The following is a 22493-nucleotide window of genomic DNA, read 5'->3' on the forward strand; positions in this document are numbered from 1 at the left end:
CCACAAACAAAGGTGGTTCACAGTTGATTGGAGGGTCAGCATTAGTGATACTTACACCTCTGACATCCAAATCAACAGCTGGTGGGTCAGCCTGGTACAGCTGCTCAAAGTAACTGGCCCAGCAGACCTTCGCTTTGGATTCCTCTGTCAAGCACCCACCACCCTTCGCTCTAACTGCAGCACACCAAGGGACAGGCTTCGAGGAACACAATGCACAGATTCCTCTGTAAGCATAATGAGAATTACTTGACCACAGGTGATGCTATACCTCTTGACAGAATCCTCGCACGTAGGCCTCCTTGTCCGCCCTCAGCACACATACATATTTATACCTCAACTCCCTGAACAGCTCAGCTCTGCCATTAAGCTTGGCCCTGTGACTCTGGTCAATGGTATCCAGTGTCCCTTTGGAGACAAAGTTCTTTGCCTGATGGTGGGTTCCATGACATCCACCGGCAACATCAAGGACGGTAGTCTTGAAGGGACTCCACAACTCTTCAGGATTCCCCAAAACACACAAATCCCCCAAATCCCCACTCAGCCTGCTCGCAAACTCCTCAGCTAACCTCTCATCCTTGATATGAGCTTTTCAACATCCAGCCAGGGCTGGGATGGTAACATTCTCGTGGATTTAAGGTGCAACTTCAGAATGGCTACAAGAAGCCTGTGATCGGAATAGAGGAACTGAGCACTGCCGTAGACTCTGCAGTTCTGGATCATCCTCCAGCGACCATCAACGAGCACATGCTCGATCTCCATTGCCACACCACCAGCATTGGAATACCAAGTCTAGTGATTAGCCTGTGGGCACTGAAACTATGAACCAGCCACCCGACATCGACAACTTCTTGCAAAGTCAAGGAACTTAGTGCTATTCTGGTTCATAGTTCCAGACGCATGGGGGCCAACACCCATCTCATAACCATCTCTATCAGTTCCAGTCAATGCATTTAAATCCCCCAAGACGAGAAGATTATTTCGCCTGGGGCACTGATCAACTTCAGACTCGAGTGCGGCATAGAATGTGTCCTTCACGGTGAAATCACTCGCCTCAGTCAGAGCATATACAGAGACCAGGGAAATGACACACAAGGAGTGATGAATCCTTCGTCTTATTATACACTTGTTGACCGGTGTTGCCTCAATTATCATGAAGGTCAACCTAATCGACACAGCTAATCGGTAACAATCATACCGATCAGACTAGTAGTAGGTGTAACCAGGTCAGGTCAGGTAGGTCAGGTATAGGAGCATGCGCCAGAGCAGCATGTAACCACCTGCCATGATCTCACCACTGTCCAGTCTCAGAACCTCAGGGGGTGCTGCAATTCCGATGTTCAAATGCTGGAAATCACATGATAGCAGACAGGTGGTCATTCTCTCTTCAGGTTTTTTTTTTCATGTTCATTCAACCACCCTTCGCCAGGACCATTTGATGTCGTGAAGAGGGCCAACATTCTATTTTTACCCTCGCCGATGGAGAGGGTATTGCGTTTGGGTTCGTTTGTCTGTTTGTTTGTTTGTTTGTCCATACAGAACTTTCATGTTTTTCTCTGCAACTGCTTATTGGATTGAGACGAAATTTTCACCATTGGTGCAAGTGCTCATGCAGAATGTTTTAATCATAATTATGACATCATTGGTCACGTGGTGTGGTAGGTCAGGTCAGGTATGGGAGCATGTCAGGCCAAAGCAGCGCTTCACTGCATCCACTTTCTGCCGGTACTCCAGGGGCCTCCGTCTGGCCATCCCCCAGGCGGATGCCTGGCCCATCCCCATCTCCTTGAGATGACGGTCAACCTGATGCAACCACGAGGCACGTGGTTGGCCCATTGGCCTCCTGCACTCACGAGACTCCCTCGCTGAGAGAATCTGGTAAGCAGGATCAGAGCAGAAAAACGAGCCACATGTCCATACACGCTCACAGACTATGCAGGTAACAAATCTCACTTGAGTCTCTCAGAAACCGCTCTTTGGACACAAAGTCCGACCGGCGATAGCCAAGGATTCTCCGAAGAGACCTGGTACCAAAGGAATTAAGTCTCCGTCTCAGATCCTTGGTCAGAGTCCAAGTCTCATATCCATAGAGCAAGACTGGAAGCACCAAGGACCTGAAGACTCAAACTTTCGTCCTCCTGCACAGGTACCAGTAGCGCCACACCTCATTATGCAGTGAATCCATGACTCCCCAGGCCTGACCAACACACGTCTCATAACCATCCCTATCAGTTCCAGTCGATGCATTGAAATCCCCCAAGACTAGAAGTGTATCTCGTCTGGGGCACTGATCAACCACAGACTCGAGTGTGGCGTAGAATGTGTCCTTCACGGTGAGATCACTCGCCTCAGTCGGAGCATAAACAGAGACCAGGGAAATGACACCCAAGGAGTGATGAATCCTCAGTCTCATAATACGCTCGTTGACCGGTGTTACCTCAATTTTCATTGGAGTCAGCTTATTGGACACAGCTACAGCAACTCCTTGGGAATGGTAACCATCAGAGCGACCAGACCAATAGTAGGTGTAACAGTAGGGTAAGAATACTGATTCTGGCTCACTTTTCCCCATGTAAATGAATGGGGGATTTTCAGCGATTCATATTTTTTTCCCTAAAAATAAATCCCCTTTTTATCCCAAGGTATATTTATTTGTCTCCCCTTTTAACCTGGAGGTTGAACCTCATTGAATTGAACACCTGGGGGTTGAACAGCTCACTCATTGAACCTATAAAGATTTGTTCATTCTCAAATTCCTTCAATAGTTTAATTTTCTTTGCACAATAATCCCCATCTAAAATATTGACAAACAAAACATTTGAATCTTTATATTTTTTAAGATACCCCTTTTGTGCCATTACGAAATGATAAACTTCTCTTAATGCTCTTGTTTGACCACCTCCTGAGCCACAGGTTATTTTTTGTTAAGCCCCGCCCACTTTTGTTAAGCCCCGCCCACTTTCCACAAGGTATTCAATAAGCCCCGCCCACTTTTCTTTAAGCCCCGCCCACTTTTGCTAAGCCCCGCCCACTTCTCATAAGGTATTTTTTCTAAGCCACGCCCACTTTTCCTAAGCCCCGCCCACTTTTGCTAAGCTCCGCCCACTTTTCATAAGGTATTTTTTCTAAGCCACGCCCACTTTTCCTAAGCTCCGCCTACTTTTGCTAAGCCCCGCCCACTCTTACATCATTTCCAGTTCATCTCTGACTCACAAAGAAATCACTAGAAAATTACAGGATGTTATGGTTTTGAAAAATTTCCCAATGAAGGCTTGCCTAGGCTTGCCCAGGGAATTTCCAAAGGAAACCACACCCACCAGTCTTTCTCTATAAAAGCTTCAAACCCAGGCTCCATTTTAAACATTTGTTTTTGCTGGCAATGGTGTTCTGTGTGCTTGTCTCGAACTCTCTGTCTTCTATGGAACTAAACCTTCAAGTTGATGAACTGGATTCAAACCTCTTATCTATTGAGGTAAGATTTTTTATTTTCCTATTTTCAAACTTTGATTGAAGCATACTCATTTAATAATTAAATAACTTAATTAATACATTATTATTTTCTCTCACAGGAAATTGTATCTGAAATACAAAATGAAAATACTGCTTTTGCTACAACTTGGGGGAAATTGTTGGCTTGGTTGAAGACCTTATGAGCGACCAAGACCTTGAGTGGGATGACTTTGGTGTTCCTTGGAACTCTCTGTCTTGTATGGAACTAAACCTTCAAGTTGATGAACTGGATTCAAACCTCTTATCTATTGAGGTAAGATTTTTTATTTTCCTATTTTCAAACTTTGATTGAAGCATACTCATTTAATAATTAAATAACTTAATTAATACATTATTATTTTCTCTCACAGGAAATTGTGTCTGAAATACGAAATGAAAATACTGCTTTTGCTACAACTTGGGGCGAAATTGTTGGCTTGGTTGAAGACCTTATGAGCGACCAAGACCCACAGAACGAGTTCGTCCTTGATGACCCAACCAAAGAGTTATACCTTGAAGACCAGCAAAATCCTGAAAAAGAGTTTTACAGCAATAGTACTCATTGTGAGTTATCAAGACAATACCCACTGAACAAGTTATACCTTGATGAGCCAGAATACAAGTTTTACCTTGGAGACTCACAAATTTTGAAAAAATCAAGAAATGAGTTCTGCCTTGATGGTTTAAATAACTACCTTGGAGACTCAGGAAAAGGGTTCTGCCAAGATGGTTCTAAATATGGGGCCTACCTTGGAGACTCACAAATTTTGAAAAAATCAGTAAATGAGTTCTGCCTTGATGGTTTAAATAACTACCTTGGAGACTCAGGAAAAGGGTTCTGCCAAGATGGTTCTAAATATGGGGCCTTCCTTGGAGACTCACAAATTTTGAAAAAATCAGTAAATGAGTTCTGCCTTGATGGTTTAAATAACTACCTTGGAGACTCAGGAAAAGGGTTCTGCCAAGATGGTTCTAAATATGGGTCCTACCTTGGAGACTCACAAATTTTGAAAAAAATCAGTAAATGAGTTATCCTTAAGAGACTTTGTAAGTTGGTTTTACTTTGAATACTTGAAATGTGGGTTCTGGATTGATAACTCACAATGTGATACATATCTTGGAAACTCAACGGGAATGTGGTTATACCTTGAAGACTTGGAAAGTTGGGTTTATGTTGGACACTTGAAACTTTTTTGGGGGCTTTTATTTATTTATTTATTTATTTATTATTATTATTATTTTATTTATTTATATTTTGGAGACTTTTGGAGTTGCTATCACTCTTTGGGATCTAAACCTATCGATGTAGTTCTTTGTCGGATGGTGCTTGATGGGAGCAAGATCAAGAAAGTTCTGGGAAGAAAGTGCAGGCTTACTCCCCCTTTCTACGTCATCAAACCTGAAAGCCTTAAAAGACAGAATTGGAAGAAGAAAAAAAACGTAAAAATATATATATATAGGTGGAAATCTCATTTTGAAAAAGACATTGTGTTGGGCGAGGATTGAGTTGGGGTTGAGATTTTGAATGTGAGGGTTGGGGTTGAGATTTTGAATGTGAGGGTTGGGACACACACACATACACATCAACAAACAAAAGTTAAGCCTTGACTATTCAGTTGAGGATTCTGTGTTTGGGGTTCACAGATGTAAGAACGTCCACCCCTTGACACACATTATATACTGTTATACACCTCGGACTTGGCCCTCGAGTGTCCACAACGGTGTATAGTAGGAGGGAGTGAAGCGCCAACCTATTGCTCCCATTGCACACACACACACACACACACACAAACAAAAGTTAAGCCTTGACTATTCAGTTGAGGATTCTGTGTTTGGGGTTCACAGATGTAAGAACGTCCACCCCTTGACACACATTATATACTGTTATACACCTCGGACTTGGCCCTCGAGTGTCCACAAAGGTGTATTATCTGCTTAGTTTTGTCTTTTGTAATTCCTGTGAATAAAATGAACCTAAAATCTCTTCCCCTTCCAAATCATATATTTTATAAGTCCAAGGAACTGTATCTATTACATCAACAATTTTAAAAAGTTCTTTCGTCCATCGTTCAGTAAAACCCTTTTCAAAATGAGATTTCCACCTATATATTCTTACGATATCACCAACTTTGAACTTAGGTTTTCTGACATTAATCTCTTTTTCATATTTTAATTTTGTAAATGTTTCTGATGGCTTCATATTCGTTGACGTGTGAATCGTGTCATTATACTTATCCACAATATCCTGAATAAAAGATGACCATTGTTGTGAACCGAGTTGTGTGAATTTTTTATATAGTCTCTCTTTTAAGGTACGATTAAAACGTTCAACAACAACTGCCTTCCCTTCATTAAAGGTACTGTATAATGTAATACTGTTATTTTTAGAAAATTCATAAATGTCTTGTTATAAAACTCTCTACCCTCATCAGTCCACAATTTCTTAGGTTTTCTCTTACTTTTATTAAATATCTGTTGAAAAGCTAACATAAGAGTATTACCTGTTTTGTTTTTTAAAGGGACAACCCACGCATATCTACTCCTCAAATCAATAACGGTGAAAGCATACTTGTACCCCTTATCATTATTGAGTTCAATCAAATCAGCAGACCAGATATAATCAACTTCCTTGGAATAAACTTTCCTTCTCTGAAACTTTGTGAATATTGGTTTATGTAATTCATCAGCTAATTGCTCTTCAGTCTTAATGGCATCATTAGAGCCTATAAGTTTTTGAATTTCCAAGTCCAAGTTTCAATTTAGCACTAATCATCTTCTTCACGATGAACCTATCAACTTTTTCTCTCAAGGTTGGATTTTGTATCAGAGACAAATTATACAACATTTCTCTATCGGCTTCATGCTTTTCTTCCAACGTTGTGGTATTCCCATAATCAATATCGTGTCTCATGCACACTTCATCAACTCTATTGATTGGTTTACTCCAGGATTTAGGATTGTCTGCCTCATCTAATCTTTTATCCAAGTTTGTGCCTGGACCACAGAAAGAATACCCTGGAAGATGTAATTCCCCTGGTATTCCAGTAGTTGTAAATTTACTTCCTGATAAAAACTTTTGTATATCTCCTCCGAGTTTGTGTTTGGAGATAAATTGATTTTTTTTTTTGAACCACACACCGAACATATACCTTTTTGTATAACCCTGTTATTTTTACTTTTAATATATGAAATATTTTTAGTATTAGTTTTCTTTTTACATTTGAGACAATAACTCATTTATTTATGAGAAAAATTTCTGCAGAGTGCAAAAACCTTTTTAGTTTCCAACATGCACATTTGAATCTTAATTTTTAAAACATAAAGAATCCTTAGAAATGCCTTCACTCTCTCCTCCATTTATTTAAGAAAAAACTTGAATTAAAATGAATAGCTTGACGATGCTAATAGTTTTGTTGAAAGTATTGCAAATAGACTTGTTAATTCTTTGTATTCCTTCCTGGTGGGTTGAGTTATTTTCTGTAATACCTCTATTCTTTTTTGAATCTCACTGGTTTCCATATTTTGATATTTATTCATTCTCTCTCTTTCCTCCCTCTCTCTCTTCTCTTTTTCCTCCTTCTCTTTCTTCTCCCTCTCCTCCCTCTCTCTCTTCTCTTTTTCCTCCTTCTCTTTCTTCTCTCTTTCCTCCTTCTCTTTCTTCTCCCTCTCCTCCCTCTCTCTCTTCTCTTTTTCCTCCTTCTCTTTCTTCTCTCTTTCCTCCTTCTCTCTCTTCTCCTTTTCCTCCTTCTCTTTCTTCTCCCTCTCTCTCTTCTCTCTTTCCTCCCTCTCTCTATTCTCTCTTTCCTCCTTCTCTCTCTCCTCCTTCTCCTTTTCCTCCTCTTCCCTCTCTTCTTCAACTCCTTCCTCATCCCTTACTATACTTGAATCGTTTACACCCCATAGAATATTATACATATATTCATCAGGATTTCTTGTTATTCCTGTATCCAAAATAATTTTTTTTACAACAGGAAACCAATAAAATTTCTTTTGAATTTCTAAAAGAGCCTTACCTTTTCTTAACCTTATAATTTTTTCATTATTTAACATTCTAATTAAATCTAAAGTTGTCGGTTTATCAACATCAGCATAATGCCAATCTTTTATTGAAAATACCTCATTCTTATGTTGTAGAACATATTTATTAAAATACCGAATACCCTTTTCTTGAAGGTATGCTTGGACACAGAAATGATAATTTTCTTGAAGCCTTCTTGCTGTCATTTATGTATTAGAAATATATGTTAGAATAATATTATGGCACGAAACACCTCCCCATCTTCCCATAGTTAAATCATTTTGTATTTCCTTACTTATTATATATAATCCTGTTTTTTCTGTTTTCATGAGATAAACAAGGGCAAAACCATTATTATATTTACCCTTATTAAATTCTTTTATTTGTTGTTTACTAATCGTGGCTCCACAAAACTCATTCTCGATACCAAGTGGATAATATTCTTCCTTACGAGACTGATTTAATTGTTCCAGGTCTTCGAGGTTAATTTTAAATGACCAATTATACCCTAAATCATTCATATCATACCCCCATTGTTCTATTCTCATACAAACGATACGCCCTTCTTTATAAAAATTTATTTTAATTCGAACTGTGAATTCTGTATGACCTGGAGATAATATCAACACTTCTGTATCTTTAGAATACACAGCCGTTTTATTTAAGTATATATATTGTGATAAATCGCTTAATCTCACCAAGTCATTCGCGTCAGTCGGGCTTGGATAATTTTTTAATTTATAAGCATTTTTCATGTTAATATTTTTGTTTATATTATATTTATGTCGTTCAGCCTGTGCCTTTGTGTAATAATTTGATAAATCAATATCCAGTTCTTGAGATACACCAAAGATAGAACCATCTTTACCAACATAAGTCATTTATATTAGATTAAAAATAATATCATAAAATTTTTTATTTTTGTTGAGTTGAAATAACACATATAGACATAATTGACCACAACACTTGGAATTTAATTCTTGGACTTGAAATGTTTGATAAACACCATTCTGTAAGAATTTTATGACTTCAACAGGTGGTGGAAGACCAAAACTATCAAAATAATATTTGTCTTGACTATTAAAAATACAAACCCAATGAGAACCGTTCCCATCATTATCTTCTAAGTTCATAATAATATTCTTTGTATGTTTCGACACATTTGTTAATTCATCTCTCATACAAATAACCACATTATGAATTTTTAATTTCTTACAATATTTGGCAAGTTGTAAATTTGATGTTGTATTCTTTCCAAATTCTTTCAACCACTCATCAATGCTCATTTATTTATTAGAAAGATATAATCCATTACCTCTTTTCGTTAATTTTACACCTGCTTGTGCTATAGAAGAAAGCATATCTCCAACTAACAATCTCGCTTTATCAGGCAGACCTTCAAGTTTCTCAGCAAAATCTACAATTACACCACTTCCACTAATTTGTTTCTCCAACTCTTTGTTATGTCTTTCCAATTCTTTTTGAGCCTGGAGTTGAGCCTTCCTTTCGTTGGCAGTTTTGACCGCTGTTGAAATACCACCCGTCAATGCTCCAACCGCACTTAAACCAGCAAATAAAGGAATTAGAAATGGGAGAAATCCTCCACTCGTCTCTCTTATTGAATATTTTTTCAACATTGGTTTTGTCATTTTAATTTTAAGTGAGCCAGTGTCATTCAAGATTTTAACCTGTTCTCTTGTGAGCAAAACATCAATTCTTACTGCTCCTTTTCTCTGAATTGTATTAACGTTAATCGTACAAGGCTTTTGATTTTGAACACAAGATGATAGTTTATGAAGATTGATTTGATTAACATATACCCCAGTTGGTACTTTGCCACTCATTTATTCAACAAAAAATTATGTGAGACTAATCATCACACCATTATCTGTATTAATCTGCAATTCTGTTTCTTCCAAAAGCAAACAATATGTATCAACTTCTTCACTCTCTCCTCTTTCAATGTATAGGGAAGTATCCACTCGATTAGACTTTATAGTTTCTTTTTGAGCGCTCAGGTCAAACGTATAGATTGTATACAAACTTTTAAATGCTGTCATATCCAAAATAGGTTCTTTATTTCCATTACTTTCACACACCTTTTGGTAAGACTTGTATGCTTCAGCAAAATCATTTTTTTCCCAATTAATTTCCAATCTATCTCGTGGATAAAATGTTCCATCTAGAGAAACGCGAAGTTGTTTCACCTTAGCATTATCACTCAATGCATTATTCTTATCAGTCGCAGTATCACCATCTGGCTTTTTAAAAATCATCCACAGATATCGTGGCTTTCCTTCCAGAACACCCAAATTCCACGTGTAAGTAGTTTGATTGAGTTTAACGTGTTGACATCTTCTTTTGAGGTATGATACACTGAGTGGTTTCTTTGAGTTAAGTCTTCGATTCAACATCTCTTCTGTTTTAAGATTAGGAGTATATTCACTGATATACCAACTCATCTCCTCAATTACAAATTTATTCTGATCACCAAAAGCATTACCAACACCAAAAAGCAATCTATTTTCATTATCATTCCTTTGTAGTTGAAATCTAATTTTAAGACCATACAGAACTTTATCATAATCACAAAATCCAAATATACCTTTAAGAGGAACTGCCACAGTAAAACTATTTTCTGCTTTTGTATCATCATTATACATTCCTTTCCTTTGAATATATCCAGGGTCTGTGTTTGTTCCCGTTGACATATCAGGAATAAAACCTTCGACAGACTCCTTTCCCATTCTATCACTGAATGTATAGAGTGTAAATTTCATCATTTCAGATACAGCAGAGACATAATCAACCGCTTCAACTTCTTGTGTTCCAATATACAATCGCACACTATCAAACATTTTCCAGAAGAAATCATTTACAAGTGTAGCGTTTGTGTTATTCCCAGCCTTAGTGAATTTAAATTTACACAACAAGAAACTTTCGGAGAGATTGAAATAGGTTTGTTGATTATTTATTTCAAAACTTTTTGTACCATTTGTATTCCAGTCTGTTCCAGTTATTGCATTTACCTTGAAGTAATCTTCTTTTTTAGTGGAGTTTGAGATAATAATAGTATCATCCAAATCATAGATACTATCAATTGCTTCCATACTTGTATTTATTTAGGAAAAAAGATGTTAAAACTTTTGAAACCCTGATCCAAGTATTTGAATTATTTTCTGTCGTTCTTGGGGGACAACTGAGTTTTACCTTTCTTAATTTCTTTTATTGCTTGTAATTTATGAGATTCTTTCTGAGCATCTTTTATACTCTTTACAGCACCTGCTACATTTCCCACAGCAGAAGCAGTTGAACCAATTAGGTCTTTATGTTTAAGAATAGTTGAACCAATACCCATGAGAGTATCAATTATCCCATCTCCTCTAAATTGATGTCCAACACCCCTTTGTCTCTTAGGTTTATAGTATCCTCTACCAAGATACATACCTTCACCCTTGTAGTACGGGGAAAGGAACATCCCATCCCCTGTAATTATTTTATATTTTCCCAACTCGTGCTTCCTCACAATAACCATCGTATTTATTTATTGAAAAACTTCACGTAGGTGAATTCTGATGGATATAACTTCTCCATTAAAAGAAATCACACGATTATCTTGGTCGGTTATCCTAAAATTTACTCTGTGTATGGTTTTTCCTGACACAGGTAGATAAACCAAATTTTTAGGCTCCATATTGAATTTATAACCAATTGGGGTTGAGTATGCGCTGAATGAAAATATTGTATTTGTTTTTAATCCATCATTATAAGCACCATCAATCAAATCACAGTGAATTAACACCGAATTTATTCCTGAGGATATTTGAATGACATTATCACTGTAAAACGTCCCATTAGTTTCAATCTTTTTTGAGGAGAAACCTAATAACTCTCTAAATGAATTATCAATTGTGAAATCAACCTTGTAGTTATTTTTAACTTTAATCGTTGATTTTGAAGTATGTTTTTGAATGTTTATAACAATATTTTTTGGTTCATCACCCTGTTCTTTCATAAGACGAGCAATTTCGGAAGATATTTGAGAAATCTCGTATGCTCCGGGTGAGACTGTTATCGTTTTGTATCCACTTCCCGGATTATAATTAAACTTGTCATTTTTCTCGGTTATATTAAATAAGGTATTATAAGTCTCCATGGACAATAAAGATGCCTCATATTCTTTTGTTGTGTCAAGTTGTAGTGGGTATGGGAATGAAGATGTGTGGTCGCTTGTTGTGAAATTAAAACTCAGGATTGTGCTTCTCATCTTATTTAATATGAGATAAAATGTCTTTATATTGAGATTTATTAATTATTTTCATGTTCATCAACTGGTCTAAAATGGCTGATGCTTCATTAAAACAATTGTTATTTCCAGCCTTCTTACTGCCGAACAACAATAACAGTCTATTAACTAATTGCGATGGGTCATTTGGAAGAAAACTAATACCTGAACCAAGGATACTTAAAGCCTGAATAATGTGTTTCTCCTTCTCATTCTTCCTACTTTTACCAGAAAGAATAACCTTATAATTTAGAGTGTTCAGCAAATCAATATATACTCTATCATCATTATTTTCCATATCCAATGGTTTATCAATATACTTTGATTCATCCCTCACAGTTGAACCTTGTCTTCCATCTTTTGTGAGAAGAAACATTAATCTCGGAGTTAGTTTAACAGGGGGTTGAGCAGAACTTAAGAACCTTAATTCATCATTAAATATCAATACCTTTTCTTGAACAAGATGAAATATTGCTGGTTGTTCTGTTGGAATGAGTCCTGCTTTGGTTTTTGAATCCGCTGAATATTCATTGTTTTGAACAGCATTCACAATATAATCAGGGGTTGATTAATCTCTTCCAGTTGTTGAAATAAACCTTCATCATCATATTCTAATTCTCCTAAATGCTCTAATTCTTCCTCCGTCATTTGACTGAAATCTTTTAACATTTGAAGCTTTCTAGGAGTATATTCTACTGTGGGAACTGTGGAAACATCTTTCATTTTTTCTTGGGAAGTTTTTAAAAGTGGTTTAAAAAATTTCTCTTGTTTTTTTCAAATGCTTCTTCGCCCGTTAGTTTCTGTCTGCGTTTCTTCTTTATGTCTTCCTGTTGTTTTACAACTTTTGAAACCAACTCTTGATGTTCCTTAAATCTTCTTGCTCTTTCTTTTGTATCCATTTATTTATTGTAAAATATCATTTAATGAATTGTAAAGATCAACAGGGAAATTTTCCTTTTCTTCATCATTCAAGTAGATGTGTTCAAATAAATCCTTTTCTTTAAATATTTCATCAAATTCTTTATTAACATTAATGCGAGTTGTAATTTCTTCTTCACTAATCCTTGCATCTCTGCTTTTCATACGTTTGTGTTGAGTTTCTTCATCAACATCAAAACCGAATGATAAAATCTTCACTCCGCTCAGATATTTAATAATTTGTCTCGTTCCTTCTGGATTAGTTTCTAATATCCCAACACCACCAGATTTTAGTTTCTTTAACTCACTCTTACAATGTGAATATTTTGTTGTACCAAGAGAAACCTCCTCAAATATTTGTCCTTCATTCCTCAATCGCATATGTTCCTCCACTGAAATATAGTGATAATCTTCACCTTTTACTTCTCCAGGTCTTATTGCTCTAGTTGTTGTTGATACAATGCGTATCACGGGGTGTTTTTTAAGTAAATTTACAATATTCTCATTTGTACTACACAAGAACCTTGATTTATGAAAGTTTTTTCCAGAAGCAGATTTACCCACAAGATTTATAATAATAGTTGTCATTTATATATGTAATTGTTTATAAAACAAAAAATATATCCCTTAATATCTCATCTTGTTTCACAACAATATATTTATATTTTTCAGTTGTGTGCTTCATATAATCCTCAAATTTCTTTTTACTACATAATGTAGAACAATTATCTCTCCAAAAATTATTGATATCTATTGAATTTAACTTGAATAAAATAAAAGTATTAGCATTGTTTCTGATGGAACGACGAGGAAGTTGAAAGTACGATTGACTAAGATAAATACAATTACAAGAAGAATGTCTCCCTCTTGTGTAGTAGCTGTCCATTACCGTTTGGTTTCTCTCATTAACACAATCATCAAAGATAACGAGGTTCTTTTTTGATTTATCCAAATCTTGGGGAGACGGTATATCATCCGTATTATCACTAAGAATACAAGTTATAAGATTTGATTTCTTTTTACATCTCTGTGTATCACAAAATAGTTGAATTATATCTTCAATGTTATAATCATTTAGGTTTTTTTGACGTTTAAATAAACCGATTATATCTTCTTTTTGAAGACCAGCATTAAAACCTTGTGAGAGTAGTTGATACTCTGGTTGAAAACTCGACTTTGTGAAAATTATTAAATTGCCATAATCTAAAAAGTTGGGAGTGAGGAGCATTTTTAAAAGTAAGCAGGTTTTTCCACATCCACTTGAACCAACTATGAGACATCTTAATGAATTTGGGAGATTTTTATGGTTGTTAAATTTTATCTTATTTTCCCAAATAGGTAAAAAATCATTCATTTATATATTTGAAAAACAGGTTATTTAATTTATTATTAGCTTTTTTAGAAACTCTATATTTTATCCTAAGTTCAGGTTTAATTTCAAGATAATCCATTATTTTATTTATACAATATCTTGTGTTGATATTTCCCTGAAAATTACATCCATGAATAATATACAACAACAATCCTTTGAACATTTCTCTTATACGTTCAGTTTCTTCCCTTGTAAGGAAAGGTGTGTTATCATCCTCATACTTTACATTAATTTCTCTAATCAATCTTGTAAAGTAATTCATTTTTGGTGTAAATCTAAAAGAATTATTTTCCTTTTTATATTTTTTATTATCATTAATTAGAAGATAATCACAGAATATACATTGTTTATAGGCTTTTGACTCTGTGTTTAATCCCGTCTTTCACACGCAGGACAATTCTCAAATTTGTCATATGGAGAATCAGGAAAGTCTAGCATATTTATAAAGTAAAACTTTACTTAAACTGAAATTCATCTATACTTTCAGTTGTATATTACCATCGATATCGATATACTTTTTTTCATTATCAGATTCAACGACAACATTTTTTATATTAAAGGTAATTTTAAAATTATCGTTAACTACTATTGAACGAAATGTCATTTCACCTGATATATTAACATCCTTTATTTCATCAGGATTTACATCTTTAGGGTTGTTGAAAAAAATACAAATTTCTCCTTGCATATTACAGATGGTCTTATCTTTTCTTTCTAAAGCTTCATCCATAAGGTTTTTGTTCTTTGATACTTTTTCTTGTTTCATTGCTTTTTCTAGTTTTGAATATATTACTAGAAGGAGAGGAGAAACTTTTGTTAGAGATACTTTAATTGATGTTCTACCAGGTATACTAAAAGCCCTTCCACTGAAGGAAATTGAAGAACTCATATTATTTACCACAATAGTTTTTATCCAATAGTTGTTATATTTATCTTTGTTCAATTTTACATCCTTGACATATTTCTCAGTATCTTTAACAGATGAAGAGATTGATTGAAACTTGTCTTTTGTGTCTTGAAACATTGTATTTATTAAGTGAAAAAGTTGGAGGATAAAATGTTTTTAAGCACAGATTCACCTATAAATTAAACGAAATTTTCATCAAGAAAATTTTAGTTTAAGCAAAGTTTTATTCTATAAATATGGTGAATACAACGTACTGCGATGTTTGTAATCACGAATATAAACATTATAGAAAACACCTCCGAACCAACAAACACACATTTAATCTATTTCATCAAATATCTCCTCTTGAGTTGGAAAGAAAACATTGTGATATCTGTTCAAAGGATGTTTTGAAGAGTAGTTATAATCAACATCTTCAATCACAAAAACACAAGAAAAATGAGTTTAAAGTAAAGGGAGACTATTATATTGAAAACACTGATGGGGCATTTAAAGGGCATATAAAAATAAGGATTTTTCAATTTGGAGAACCCGGTCCATCATCAATAGCTGAATCAATTGAAATAGTGAAACCCGATGTTGAAAAATTTATTAAAAAGACATTAAAAGAAATGAAAACTTTAAAGTTTTATATGGGAGTGAAAATGAATATGAAAAGACAAGATGAAGAACATACTCCTTATATGAGAACAGGTCTTCATTTTATAACATCATTTCAAGATTTTTTGAATAGTGGGGTTTATGAAGAACTATCAAGACAAGAGGAGGATGTTGATAATACAGTGGTAGGAAGTGGATTCAATATTAAAAAAATCATCTTTTTAGATATACACATTCTAAAATCAAACCCTCTTAAAGCTTCTTCTTATATTGAATTACCAAAAGAAATAAAACTAAAGAAGGCAGTTGTTAATATTAAGAACAATGATAATAAATGTTTTCTCTGGTCTGTTCTTGCTCACTTTCATCCACCAAAATGTAATTCAGAAAGAGTAAAACAATATATGAAATATGAGAATACCTTGGACATTAAAGATTTTAAATTCCCAATGCCACTAACAGATATTCCTAAATTTGAGAAAAAGAATAATCTTTCTATTAATGTATATGGATTAACGGATACAAACAAAGTTCAAATATTAAAAATTTCAAACAACTATAAAAATGAAGAAACACACATTGACCTTTTATATTTTAGTGTTGGAAAGAATTCACATTACACATACATCAATAATTTATCAAGATTAATCTCTTCTCAGGTATTCAGAACAGCAAACAAAATATATCCTTGTAAGCGATGTCTTAATTCATTTCATACAAAAGAACGATTAGAACAACATTCAAAATATTGTAGTAATCATAAATCAGCTGTAATTACAATGCCTAAACCTGGTGAAAAGATTTATTTTGAAGATTATAATAAATCTATCATGCACCCATTTGTGATATACGCTGATTTTGAATGTATCCTTAAAAAGATAAATACTGCTTCTCCTAATCCAAAAGAACCATATACAAATAAATATCAAAAACATATTCCTTGTGGTTTCTGTTATTATATCAAATCATCTGTTGGAGAAAAGTACAACAAACTTGAACATTATCGTGGAAAAAATGCTTCACAAGAGTTTGTAAAACGATTAGAAAAGGATTGTATAAGACTCACTAAATTAATGAAAGAAACAAATGAACCGATGAAATTAACCAAAGAAGAAAAATTAGAATTTAGAATGAACAATATCTGTCATATTTGTGAGGGGGAAATTAAGGAGTCTAAAGTTAGAGACCATTGTCATCTTACTGGTAAATATAGAGGTCCCACTCATTCCTGTTGTAATCTTAATTATAAATTACCTTCTTTTATTCCAGTCTTTCTTCACAACAGCGCCAACTATGATACACATCTATTTATAAATGAACTTTCAAAAACACCAGGGAATATTTCTGCTATAACAAACACAAGTCAAAAGTATATTTCATTTTCAAAAATGATATTCACAAAACCTTTAACTCGTATTAGGTTTTTAGATTCTTACAAGTTTATGGGAACACCACTAGCCTACCTCGCATCAAATCTAAGCTCCACGGACTCTTTTCCAAATCTTAATTCATTCTTTCCAAAAGAGGAAATTCTCACTCAAGAGGAAATTCAGATTAAAGAGAGAATTCAAAGTAAAGAGGAAACTCTAATTAATGAAGAAATTCTAACTGAAGATGAAATTCTAATTATAAAGAAAATTCGAACTAAAGAGGAAATTCAGATTAAAGATGAAATTCTGATTAAAGAAGGAATTCTTACGAGAGAGGAAATTCAAACAAGGAATGAAATTCAAAGTAAAGAGAAAATTCTTACAAGTAAGGGAATTTATCCTTATGATTATATGGATTCATTTATGAGATTTAAAGAAACACAACTTCCTTCAAAAGAAAGTTTCTATAATAACCTTTATGAAGAAGAGATAAGTGATAAGGAATATAAACACGCACAAGAAATATGGAAAATATTTAAGATAAAGAACCTTGGAGAATATCACGATTTATATCTAAAAACAGATGTTTTATTGTTAGCTGATGTGTTTGAAGCTTTTAGATCACTCTGTCATAATAAAAATTGTTATGGATTAGATCCTGCCCACTATTTCACAGCTCCTGGTTTAGCTTGGAGTGCAATGTTGAAAATGACAAAACAAGATATAGATTTAATCAGTGATGTGGATATGCTTTTGATGATTGAGAAGTCCAAGAGAGGTGGAATATCACAAGTATGTTCAAAAAGATATGCTAAAGCAAATAATAAATATCTTCCAAATTATGATAGTGAAAAAGATAGTAATTATTTGATGTATTTTGATGCTAATAATTTGTATGGATGGGCAATGTCTCAATCTCTGCCTTATGGTAAATTAGAGTGGGTGGAAGAAAAGGATTATGAAAAGGCTTTGATGAATATTGTTATTTCTTCTCAAGAGGAATTGAATGACGAAGAAGAAGGTTATTATTTTGAAGTTGATTTGAGGTACCCGAGTGATCTTCATAATAAGCATAAAGATCTTCCTTTTGCATGTGAGAAAGAAACTCCAAAGAAAGAATGGTTAAGTGATTATCATAAAAGTTTTAATATTAAAGGCAAATCAACAGAAAAGTTATTAACATTCTATGATAAAGAGGGATATGTTTTACATCAGAGAAGCTTAAAACAGTTTTTGAGAGAAAGATTGAGAGTAGCTAAAATTCATAGAGTTTTAAAATTTAAACAAAGTCCTTGGGTGAAAAAGTATATTCAATTTAATACAGATATGAGAGCAAATACAAAAGTAAAATTTGAAGGGGACTTTTATAAATTAATGAATAATGCTGTATTTGGAAAGACTATGGAAAATGTTAGAAACAGGCAAAACATTAGATTCGCAACATCTTGGAAAGAAGCTTCGAGATTGATAAATAAACCAAGTTTTGAGAGAGAAGAGGTTTTTTCAGAGAACTTTTCTGCAATTCATATGAAAAAGGAAAGTATTGTAATGGATAAACCAATTTATATTGGAACAGCAGTTCTTGATTTATCAAAGATATTGATGTATGATTATTTGTATAATGACTTAAAGAAAGAGTATGGTGAAAATGTTTCATTGTTGTATATGGATACTGATAGTTTTATCCTAGATATAAAAACTGATGATGTTTATGAAGATATGAAGAAAAATATTGGAGTATATGATACAAGTAATTTCAGCAAGAAGAGTGAGTTATTTTCCAAAAAGAATGAAAAGGTTATTGGTAAGTTTAAGGATGAGTTGGGTGGAAAAGTAATGAGTGAGTTTATTGGATTGAGAGCAAAGGCATATGCTTATAAGTATGGTGAACAGATTGATAAGAGGTTAAAGGGAATAAAGAAATATGTAATAAAGAAATCAATAACTTTTAGAAATTATTATAATTGTTTGATGAATAAGAAAGAAGAATATAGGAAAATGAATACAATAAGAAGTTATAAACATAACATATATAGTGAAGAAGTAAATAAAAAGGCATTAGGAGCCTTTGATGATAAGAGATTTATTTTAGATAATGGAATAGATTGTGTTCCATATGGATATTGTATGATAGAGTGTATAAAATAGATTATGTTTTAACGATGGGAAGATGGGTTAGGGTTTTTAAGGGCTACCGCCGCGTTTTTCACAATATATAAATGGTTAAACCAAGTATTAATCAAACTAAAGAGTGGAGAAAATCTCAGTCTTGGTATATAAATGGAAAACATAATGAATGTGAAAAATATCAAATAAGTCTTATTGAAAAAATAACTAAAACAAAGGTAAATAAAACAAATAAGCGAATTAATTTAAAAACTAGTAAGTTAGAGGATGTAAAGAAAAAAATGAATATCCTTGAATGGACTGAAAACTTTGATGGTTATCAATTGAACAATGAAAAAACAATTTACTATAATCTCAAAATGATATGTGGCTCAGGAGGTGGTCAAACAAGAGCATTAAGAGAAGTTTATCATTTCGTAATGGCACAAATGGGGTATCTTAAAAAATATAAAGATTCAAATGTTTTGTTTGTCAATATTTTAGATGGGGATTATTGTGCAAAGAAAATTAAACTATTGAAGGAATTTGAGAATGAACAAATCTTTATAGGTTCAATGAGTGAGCTGTTCAACCCCCAGGTGTTCAATTCAATGAGGTTCAACCTCCAAGTTAAAAGGGGAGACAAATAAATATACCTTGGGATAAAAAGGGGATTTATTTTTAGGGAAAAAAATATGAATCGCTGAAAATCCCCCATTCATTTACATGGGGAAAAGTGAGCCAGAATCAGTATTCTTACCCTACTTGTAACCACCCACCATGATCTCGCTGCAATCCGGTCTCCGAACCTCAGAGAGAGCTGCAATCCCGATGTCCAAATGCTTGAGCTCAGATGATAACAGAGACAGGTGATCATTCTCTCTTAGGGATAGGACATTCCAGGCACTCACTCGAAGGGACCGCCTCGGTTTAACCCAAGGAGACCGCCGTCTGGTGTACGACACCTCAGCACCACTCCGACACACACTCCCGCCATTTGACCAGGGAATGTTACCCCATGGTTTCCCTCCTATCAAAGATTGGGGTCCCGAAGTCTTTGCCCCAATCCCATCATCTGCTGAGCTGCCCTGTGAAGGGAAGCTACACAGGAGGTACTCCCACGGAGTGGGTTTTCAGATTTCTTTGCGTTTTTTGTGTTTTGCGGAATGAAGCGTTTTACGGTGGTTGGAGTGCAAATCCTGCCACCAACCTCCGAATAAGAAGTAACCCAACTGCAGGAGGACGTCCGCAGAAACAGTTAGGCGCTAGATATGGTAGCTTGGTGTGGTCGCCATGCTGGAAACACGGGAAAAAATTGTAACTGTGTATATCTGAAACGGCACCAAGGAAAAAATTGAAACTTGGCACATGGCATGTACTCCTCATGGGGAATGAGTGAATATTTTATGACATCATAGTTGCCTTCGTTATGACATCATAATTGCATATGTAGAAAGCCACATCCGATCAGTATGAAAATTTTTGAGGATGATCTACGGATGAAATGGTCCACAGAAAAAATATTTGATGACATCTTCCGTCACGTTATTCAGCAGCCATATTGTTGTTGTTTTTTAAACCTTCAAAAATCTTCTTCTCTGAACTGGCTGAACAGATCTAGGCAAAACTTTACTCATATGACCGCCTATCCCTGAGGAACAAAAGGTTCACACTTATGACATCATAGGTCCCATGGTTTGGCAGCCATATTGGATTTACCCTAAAACCAATAAAAAAATCTTCTTCTCCAGAATGGCTGGACAGATCAAGGGGAAACTTCACACAAATGTTCCCCAAACAATGGGTGTACAATTTTATTGAGGAATAAATGATAGGTCACATGGTTTGGTAGCCATGTTGGATTGAAGAAAAATATTAAATAATGTTTTCCCTGGAACTGCTTTATCAATCGACATGAAACTTCACAATTATGATTTTGTAGTGATGGGGAATACATATTTTATTTTTTTTTAACTTGATTGGACACATGGTCTGGCAGCCAGGATTATTTAAATATTTTGATGTGGGTTTGATTTTTTTTCTTAATTTTCTTTTTCTTTTTCTAATGAGGCTCACTTGGCTGTGCCTGAATGGCTTTGAGAGTCGAGGAGTAGCAGCTGAAATGTGAATCCTATCCAGGTTCCTCCTGACAACTTCATCTTTGCTTCTTCCTTGTTTGGGTTCCTTCTGATTACTCCAATGCAGGACTGTACCTATTTGGTCTTCCATTTGATTTGAATTGAATTTATTTTAAATCCCATTCTGAATTCAATTGAACAATAATGGAAAATGTCATGGGTCAGGGTCAGGTGTTCCATCAAAGCGGGACGTCTTGGTACCCATTCATCACTGCCTGCAGTTATAAATTGGCAGTTCTAATTATGTCTGATTAATTATGCAACATACCAGTGTTACATTTGACCAATTAATTATGTAACACAATCCGTCTTTCAATCCAGCATCGCTCAATTCAACAACCGATCTTTCATGCCGTTGGTCTTTCTTTCAACTCTGCAGGTTTATTCTCGTCCTTCTGTGCATATGTCTTTCTCACCACTCGAATCCATTCATTCTTTTATTATTTACCACCAACCAACCATCGCTCACCGTTAACAATTAATCCTCCAGACTGGCACCGAATTACTTTCCCACATTCTTCCTTCCCTGCACTTCCTCGTTTCTTCCTTCCCTGCACTTCCTCCATTCTTCCTTCCTTGCACTTCCACATCTGTCATGCAGGACAATGCTTCTCAAGTACGAAGTGGGGTGCTGCGCTTTTCCCATGCGTGGTGAAGTGCAGTGTCTGGCATGCACAATACGGTGCACACTGCAGACAACGTTTGTGTGCAAGAGAGGGAGTAGGGGTTCTCCTCACTGCAGTGGGTGCATGAAAGGGTCGGGGGGGGGGAGGTGCTCATGGCCACCACCATAGAATGACATGGGGTTTACCACAAGCTGCATCGTGGACCTGCCCCCACCGGATGCGCACCAATGGGAGAGAGTCTCGCACGAGACTGAACTCGGAAAGTCTTCCTCTGTAAGCCCAGAGTGCAGATGAGACGGGAGTCGTCTCAAAGCTTGTCCCTTTGGGAGTCGCTTCTGTGCACAGCAGAAAGGGAGCTGCTTGCCATTGGCATGCTGGGGACACCTGAGAGAAATTTGCTTGTTTGTTCGAACTGCTCTCATGGGTGCACAGGACAGAAAGACATTCGTGCTGGAGCTGCTTGTCCTATGTGTGCAGCAGAATTGGAGCTGCATGCCATTGGTATACCAGGGATGCCTGAGATAATTTGCCTACTTGTGCGGCACAGCTCCCATTGGGTTGTGTGAGGTAAGAGAAGGAGTCGACCCCACGCTCTGTTCATTTCTTCCTCCTCAAATCTTCTTGTCTCTTCTTTCCAGATTGAATGACCACCATATGTCTTTTGTCT

The 22493-nt window shown here is 35.3% G+C and overlaps 1 long non-coding RNA gene across 1 annotated transcript; it reads left to right on the forward strand.

The window, feature by feature from the left end:
• The first annotated feature begins 2384 nt into the window (after positions 1–2384).
• On the forward strand, positions 2385–5468 carry LOC147011820 (uncharacterized). Its single transcript, XR_015051699.1, has 2 exons — positions 2385–3760; positions 3858–5468. It is a non-coding gene; the product is annotated as an uncharacterized LOC147011820 (long non-coding RNA).
• Positions 5469–22493: the final 17025 nt, after the last annotated feature.

The sequence above is a fragment of the Eptatretus burgeri genome, chromosome 15 (assembly GCF_056783735.1).
Source record: "Eptatretus burgeri isolate ZD-2024b chromosome 15, Ebu_testis_v1, whole genome shotgun sequence".
In the NCBI taxonomy this organism is placed as follows: Eukaryota; Metazoa; Chordata; class Myxini; order Myxiniformes; family Myxinidae; genus Eptatretus; species Eptatretus burgeri.